The sequence below is a fragment of the Drosophila virilis genome, unplaced genomic scaffold (assembly GCF_030788295.1).
Source record: "Drosophila virilis strain 15010-1051.87 unplaced genomic scaffold, Dvir_AGI_RSII-ME tig00001562, whole genome shotgun sequence".
In the NCBI taxonomy this organism is placed as follows: domain Eukaryota; kingdom Metazoa; phylum Arthropoda; class Insecta; order Diptera; family Drosophilidae; genus Drosophila; species Drosophila virilis.
In genome coordinates this window covers 177035-185929 of record NW_027212843.1, presented here as the reverse complement: position 1 = coordinate 185929, position 8895 = coordinate 177035, and the positions used below count along the sequence as shown (strand labels likewise).

The following is an 8895-nucleotide window of genomic DNA, read 5'->3' as shown; positions in this document are numbered from 1 at the left end:
TATTATTATAATATTGTTTATAATATTACAATTCTAATGATGAATTTTCCACAACGGATATTCAGGTTCATCGGGCTTAACCTCTAAGCAGTTTCACGTACTATTTAACTCTCTATTCAGAGTTCTTTTCAACTTTCCCTCACGGTACTTGTTTACTATCGGTCTCATGGTTATATTTAGTTTTAGATGGAGTTTACCACCCACTTAGTGCTGCACTATCAAGCAACACGACTCTTTGGAAACACCATCTAGTAATCATTAACGTTATACGGGCCTGGCACCCTCTATGGGTAAATGGCCTCATTTAAGAAGGACTTAAATCGTTAACTTCTCATACTAAAATATTGATGTTCCGTACACTGCATCTCACATTTGCCATATAGACAAAGTGACTTAGTGCTGAACTGATTTCTTTTCGCTCGCCGCTACTAAGAAAATCCTTGTTAGTTGCTTTTCCTCCCCTAATTAATATGCTTAAATTCAGGGGGTAGTCCCGTATGAGTTAAGGTTGTATAAAACAATGTTAATTGAACATTATTTATTGTTCAATATAATGGATAATACTTTTGTTCTGAAGTTCCATAAATTTTACAACAATTCTTTTATCACACATCATTAATAAGAGGCAATTCTAGATTAAGGAAAAATATATATTTCTTTTATGCTAGACATTCCTCAGTATTATTTGATTTGAAAAAGGAAAATATAATTCTTCAGTTTTCTCATACAAAATATACAATAAGTAGTACATCCATATATATATAAATATTATGAATAATTTATGCATATCAGGGACACACATAATCTATCCAATAATATACCATATGCTTAAAACTTCGAAAAATTGTAAACAACTTAATTAGCAAAGTCTTACAACCCTCAACCATATGTAGTCCAAGCAGCACTATAAAATTAATTAAAGTACAAAACAGCATGGACTGCGATATGCGTTCAAAATTTCGATGTTCATCATGTGTCCTGCAGTTCACACGATGACGCACAGTTTGCTGCGTTCTTCATCGACCCATGAGCCGAGTGATCCACCGCTTAGAGTGATAATTTATATTGGTTTATTTTATTACGTCACAAATGTTTTTATTGAAAGAAATTAAAAATACACCATTTTACTGGTATATATCAATTCCTTCAATAAAATTGTTTATACCTAAATTCTGTTGCGAAATGTCTTAGTTTTACATATATTTTAAAAATATGGTATGAATAAAATTTTTATATAGATACAAGAATTAAATATTTTTATAGAAATATGCAAAGCATTAACCTGAAAACAGGTACAACACATAAAATTTAGGTTGTTGCGTTTATATAATGTATGCAATATAATAATGAACAATACATCTGTGCAACGCATGTATATTATGGTACATATACACGCAAGTTTTTCATCATTAAAACGCATAAACACAAACAAATCCCAAATTGAAAATGACAGATATTATATAAATATATACTAATTGGGAATAAGTATGTGTATATGTTTTTAAATGATTATTCATTTATATTCAGAAAAATTTTATATATTTCTATATATAAAATTGTTTTTATTAACGGAAGTGAACATTATACAATAATGATCCTTCCGCAGGTTCACCTACGGAAACCTTGTTACGACTTATACTTTCTCTAAATAATGATAATAATATAAGTTCGGTCAACTTTTGCGAAACAACCGCAACACACAAGGCGTCACAATGATCACGTCCGGAGACCTCACTAAATAATTCAATCGGTAGTAGCAACGGGCGGTGTGTACAAAGGGCAGGGACGTAATCAATGCGAGCTAATGACTCACACTTACTGGAAATTCCAAGTTCATGTGAACAGTTTCAGTTTACAATCCCAAGCATGAAAGTGGTTCAGCGGTTTACCCGGACCTTTCGGTCTCGGAATTACACGTTGATACTTTTATTGTAGCGCGCGTGCAGCCCAGGACATCTAAGGGCATCAGAAACCTGTTATTGCTCAATCTCATTATTGCTAGACGCAATTTGTCCATTTAAGAAGCTAGTGTCCTTATAATGGGACAAACCAACAGGTACGGCTCTACTTATATAAACACATTCAAACACAATAAACATTTTACTGCCACTATGAATGAAGGCTATATAAGCTTCGTTTATGGTAAGAACTAGGGCGGTATCTGATCGCCTTCGAACCTCTAACTTTCGTTCTTGATTAATGAAAACATCTTTGGCAAATGCTTTCGCTTAAGTTAGTCTTACGATGGTCAAAGAATTTCACCTCTCGCGTCGTAATACTAATGCCCCCAAACTGCTTCTATTAATCATTACCTCTTGATCTGAAAACCAATGAAAGCAGAACAGAGGTCTTATTTCATTATCCCATGCACAGAATATTCCGGCATTTGAAGCCTGCTTTAAGCACTCTAATTTGTTCAAAGTAATTGTACCGGCCCACAATAACACTCGATGAAGAGCACTAATGCAGGTTTTTAAATAGGAGACATATATACAAAAATACAAGTATTTAATTAAATATAAGAACTCCACCGGTAATACGCTTACATACATAACTACAATTGTAAGTTGTACTACCCGTATAAAGCACAAGTTCAACTACGAACGTTTTAACCGCAACAACTTTAATATACGCTATTGGAGCTGGAATTACCGCGGCTGCTGTCACCAGACTTGCCCTCCAATAGGTCCTTGTTAAAGGATTTAAAGTGTACTCATTCCAATTACAGGGCCTCGGATATGAGTCCTGTATTGTTATTTTTCGTCACTACCTCCCCGAGCTGGGAGTGGGTAATTTACGCGCCTGCTGCCTTCCTTAGATGTGGTAGCCGTTTCTCAGGCTCCCTCTCCGGAATCGAACCCTGATTCCCCGTTCCCCGTTGCAACCATGGTAGTCCTAGATACTACCATCAAAAGTTGATAGGGCAGACATTTGAAAGATCTGTCGTCGGTACAAGACCATAAGATCTGCATGTTATCTAGAGTTCAACCAATAAAACGATCTTGCGATCGCTTGGTTTTAGCCTAATAAAAGCACACGTTCCAAAAGGTCCGTGTTTTAATTGCATGTATTAGCTCTAGAATTACCACAGTTATCCAAGTCACTGTTAACGATCTAAGGAACCATAACTGATATAATGAGCCTTTTGCGGTTTCACTGTTAATTCGTGTGTACTTAGACATGCATGGCTTAATCTTTGAGACAAGCATATAACTACTGGCAGGATCAACCAGAATAATGTATTAATTTGTATGTACAAAATATACATACATATTCACAAAATGTATTTACATTACAACTTAATATATTTTTGAATAAAAAATATATTATAGATATAGATGGTTACATAGCATTTCATGTTCGGTAATTTACGTTTCACATTTTTTAAGATTCACCACATATTATATCTATATGAAAATATATACAATTCGTTCAAAAATATCTTTATATGTACACTTACTTAATATATATTTTATCACCCATTGTTTAATACCATAATGGAATAAACATTTTAATTTTGATGACAAACTTGATAATTTATTTATATGTATAAATTATGTATGCATAACTTGCAAACATAATTATGCGATAAAAATATATTAGGTAAAACAAGTCACATACTATATTAAATAGTATGTTAAATGTTAAAGTTTCATTTATGACAAATATTTAAAATAATTTCAAAAATTTTAGAAACTTTTTTTCCAGCGTACTAATCGTCCATACATCTGTATGAATCGAATTTCCACTGGGTGCAATTGTTAAATTTTACGATAAAAGGAAACCCATTTGTTTAAACGATGTAGTAACAATAAAATTATTACAAACAACACATCTTGGCTTGAAAGTTTCACAATTATCTTTTTCTTAATATCGTAAGCCAAATGTTATACAACATAACAAATAACGATATCTAACTCAAAAAACGAGTGACAAACTCTTAAAATTATACGCTTTCAGCATATAATGTGATGAGCACACACTGCTCACCATGAATAGATTTCAGTCGCGATCGAACACTCGTTGAGTAAAGACGTGCCTGCGGACCGCTGCGAAGCATTCCAAATACACAAGCAACATAAACAACAGTTAGTTGCGACGAAATTTTCAGGCCAGCTGCGCTCTGATTGGTCGCTGCACAAGTTACTGCGCTCTGTCAGCTTGCATGCCGTGCGCAAATAACGGCGCACTAATACTTACACATGCACACGCTTACACGCTTGTGCGCATTATTTCAACACACACACGACAATAAGAATACAACAACAAACAACAACACAGACTAGAACTCGCTGCTAACGCTCGCCAAACGGGCAGCTTGCTTGCTCCCGCTCCCCCGTACCCCTCACCAACAAGATGGACAAGATGGACTGGCAAGCCGAGCCACGTGCTATACAGCTCATTAAAACTAGCAGCACCAAGAGGAAGAAGGCCAACACCAGAGCTAGCAACCCTGACTCTGAGAATTCCAGCTGCACTAGCGAACCTGCAGAAATAAGGAGGAAGCTCGCGCGCAAACAGCGCAAACAGCTTTCCCGCGTATACCTACCAGACGAACCAAGCACCAGCAAAGTTGCTAGAGAAAATCTAAGAAGTAACAGATTTGCTTCACTCTCTACAGATGAAGACGACGAAGAATCTTCGGCCAGCGATGACTCCACTGAAGTCATAGGACTAGCTAAGGGCCAACCAAATAAGGAGCCTGCTAAAGAACCTAAGACGATCAAGCCACCACCGATTTTTATTCCAGACGTGACCAATATCAAAGCGCTTACCAATGTCATAGCTGGCGCCCTTGGCAAAGCAGTAGAAGTTACATATACACCCACTAAAAACAACAACATTAGAGTAATGACGCCAGATAAAGCTAGCTTCACTGCACTTAAGGCATTTCTCAATGAAAGCAACAAACGGTATCAGACCTTTCAGCCCAGAGACGAAAGAGCCTACCGGATAGTGGTCAAAGGCCTGCAGCACTCTACTGAGCTGGTCGAGATCAAGGAAGGTTTAAGCAACTACGGGCACGAAGTAAGAGACCTGTATAACCTCATACAAAAAAACACAAAAAAAAACCCTTAAGCATATTCTTTGTAAATCTCGAGCCGGCGAAAAATAACAAAGAGGCATACAAAATCAAAAGGCTTTGCTGCTCTGTGGTTACAGTCGAGCCCCCACTTAAGTTTAACGATGTCCCCCAATGCTATCGCTGCCAAGGATACGGACACACTCAAAGATACTGTCACCTGGAACATAGTCTTTGTAAATCTCGAGCCGGCGAAAAATAACAAAGAGGCATACAAAATCAAAAGGCTTTGCTGCTCTGTGGTTACAGTCGAGCCCCCACTGAAGTTTAACGATGTCCCCCAATGCTATCACTGCCAAGGATACGGACACACTCAAAGATACTGTCACCTGGAACATAGATGTGTGAAATGTGGAGGCGGACACTCCACGTCGGAATGCTCAAAGAAGAGCAGTGACCCGGCCTTCTGCCTGCACTGCCAGGGTCTCCATGTGGCCTCATACAAAGGGTGCCCAGCTTATAAGAAGGCAAGGATATATATATATAAATATATTTATATATAAATGTGGAGCGTCCAAAATCAGGAATTTTTTTATATGCTGCGTAGGTTATAGGGACAATTGGCTATTTTGGGGTCAGACCTCAAAATTTTTACGACTGAAATGTCTACATTGGGGACTTTTCAAGATTCTCCATAAAACACAATTCTTAGAGTAAACCTTAGGATTAATAAAAAAAACGGTACATTTGCTTAACATTATCCAACCAACACTTTGCCTGTACGTCAAATAATAAAATGTTTATATTATCTTAAAGTTGGTCTACTTTATGCTGAGAGGATTTTTCGGTAACATAGATTTTAAATGCATTTTCTGACATGTGCTTAACTACGATGCAATCCGATTAGAGTTATTTGGAATATATTTGATTATTAAAAAAGAATAAAACACATTTCGAACTCTAGTTGTCCCAAAATATATGTTTTTTACTAAAATGTTTATATCCTCATTTGGTCGATGTGGCATCTCCACGAAGTGAAACACCACAACTTAGAGTGCCAAACATCTAACGTACTTTATGAGGACTCGGTTCTCGAAATACTCTTAGTATATAACATAAAAATTTTCCGAATAATGTACGCGGGGTTGCCAGATGCAGATATTTTTGGATAAGCAAAGTGTATTATAAGGACACAGGAACGATGAGATTTGGTCCAGTTCACACCTTAATTTAGTAAATAACAATCAAATGGCTGTCCCCAAATAACATACTGAGGAAGATGCAAATATTTTATAGATATAGCGATTATATAGAGGGTATGAGGACACAGGAACAGTGAAATACAACAAAACTCGAATGTAAGTATAACGCCTATAAAACTCACCAATATTTTATTAAATCTATACATTTTAAATTCAGTGCCAGGCTGGCTTAGTTGAAATTAAGCTCAAATACATTTTGAATGCAGTTTCAAATCATCTTAGGTTAAAGTAAAATTAACAATATGAATTTACATAAATGACGTTATTTAATACATTTATAGTATGCATTTTTAACAAATTCCAAATATTCTTAGCATAAATTAATATTAACATATAAAAAAAAAAAGTATAGTCAATTTAGTTCTAAATATGGTCAACATATTCATTATTTAATCTATTTGTGGACTTGATTTTCTTGATTTAGCCTTACGCTGATAATCTATCTATGTTTTTACTTGCGTCGGTGTCCTACATTTTAGATATATAGAATTATTTATAACTGCGTTGGTATATTTCTTCACGCTCTTCATTCGACCAACGGTTTCTTATGGTTTTTCCAAATGATGATCCTGTTAAATAATAAAGTTTAATATAATTTAGTGTGAAAAAGATTAACGTTTTAGTAATAAATAAAAATCAAATGGAAGCGTCGCAGTCGGTTGCAACCGTCGCAATACTCAATCACAGACCAATAACAGCTTAATACAGCCTACCAGAATAATTTATTAGGTGATATTAATTTTAAACATTCGCCACGCACCCAGTTAAACATCTTCGTCTTTAACTATAAGTTAGTCAATCTCTATGATTGTATAAGGTTTGTTATTTAGGACGATTTTTGCGATTTACCACGTCGCAGTGGTCGTCATTGTATAATTTTAGCACTTTACTTCTCGTTGATATAACTGTAATGGGCCAGCAAAATATCGCGTTCGTTTGAACAGACGATCAGACATTTCACAAGCGCGATATCTCTTTTTACTTTGTCAATGAGGATAAATAGGATAGCCTAAACGCAATGTATGTAAGTACGTGACATAAATATGTAGGTTGCAATTTAATACTTACTACTTGGGCGCTTTCCTTTTTTATTCGATTTTTCTACAATATCATCATCGGAAATATTGAAGTCGCTTTCTGATCGCTGTTCAGAATAATCTGATTCCGAATCCTCTAAAGGATCATCCTCAAAATGGATCTCAGGTACAATGTAAAAACATTCACAATAAGCCCGACAAGTAATTATTAGTTAAGTTAAGATATTACATTTTTCACCATAACTACTCTTAGTATCACCCACAAACTTGATGAATCTATGCACTTACTTTCTTCTAACTGATAAAGGGCTACAGTGTTTTCATCCTCAACATTATTTACAAGAGCTGCCATAAGCATCTGGGATACTTCGGCTATCTCCGCTACTGTTACAGGGATTCTATACAATACCTGTCAAACGCTGGCGGGACAACGTATTAAATTTCTTTAGTTATAATTATTAATTATATTAGGTTAAGATCTTAGTGAAATAAGAGGCAAGGAGCCATCAGTAATATAAGCAGTTCGATTAGTAGCAAAGAGGCAAGGAGCCGCGAATATCATAATTGATTTAAATAGTGAGTTTGAATTTAACCGCCGGCCGCCGCTGCAACCGTGCGTTGTCGATTGGTTGCTCAACACCGTCATTGAGAGCGCGGTACGAGATTGTGGCTCCGGGGTGGGCATTGCCGGTTGGTGTTTAGGTAGTGGAGTTGGTGCGAGGCCACGGCCCGCTAGCATAGTGGTACGAGGCCACGGCCCGGCAGAAAGATAGAGTATTTAGGTAGTGGAGTTGGTGCGAGGCCACGGCCCGCTAGTGTGGTTGGAGCGAGGCCACGGCCCGCTAGCATAGGTGGTACGAGGCCACGGCCCGATGGTGTAGGTGTGTAGAGGTAGATCTGGGTTTGGTTTGGTCAGGATACTCACCCCGACGTCGGCGTCGAAGGACCGTTAAGGCGTCGCGGCAGCGGTTGTACAGTGGGGCGAATCCAACTCACGCGCGAGGAAAAGTTGAAGTTACCCTTCAAGTGAATGTGAACAAAGAGAACAATAAGAGCGGAACAAAAATAAATAAAAATAAGAGAATAATAATGAAATTTTCTTTTATAAATAAAATTAATTGAACAAAAAAAAAAAAAAATAAAAAAATAAAAAGTGAAAAGACACCAACACCTAGAAAAGGAGAGAGGAATAGTAATGGGACCGACGGAACCCCTAGAACAGGAAAAGAGGGAAACAGCGACGTCGACTAGCAAGGAAGTATACAATAAAAGATGGAGGCAGGTGAGTGCCAAAACCCGGGGGTAGGCGTCCGCTGGATTCACCAGCGACGCAAAGAGGAGTTAGTGGCGACTGCCCAGGAGTTTGGGCTGGAAAAGGAGGGGCGCGTGAAGGAGCTACGTAAGCGACTGTCCACCTACGTGCAGGAGGGCGGTCATTCGACCGGGATTTGGGCTCGGCTCGCCGAGCTTTAATCCCAGTATGCTAAAACTCTTGAGCCGCCATCTTGGGGCGTCCCACCCGACTTTGGTGGACGGCCACGGAACCTGACCTCAGAAGCTCCCAGCTGTACGG

At 37.6% G+C, this 8895-nt stretch overlaps 1 non-coding gene across 1 annotated transcript; it reads right to left on the bottom strand.

Annotated features, from left to right (window-relative positions):
- Positions 1-873: 873 nt before the first annotated feature.
- Positions 874-1055, bottom strand: LOC6636533 (5.8S ribosomal RNA). The gene has a single exon (XR_049260.2). It is a non-coding gene; the product is annotated as a 5.8S ribosomal RNA (ribosomal RNA).
- Between the last annotated feature and the right edge of the window lie 7840 nt (positions 1056-8895).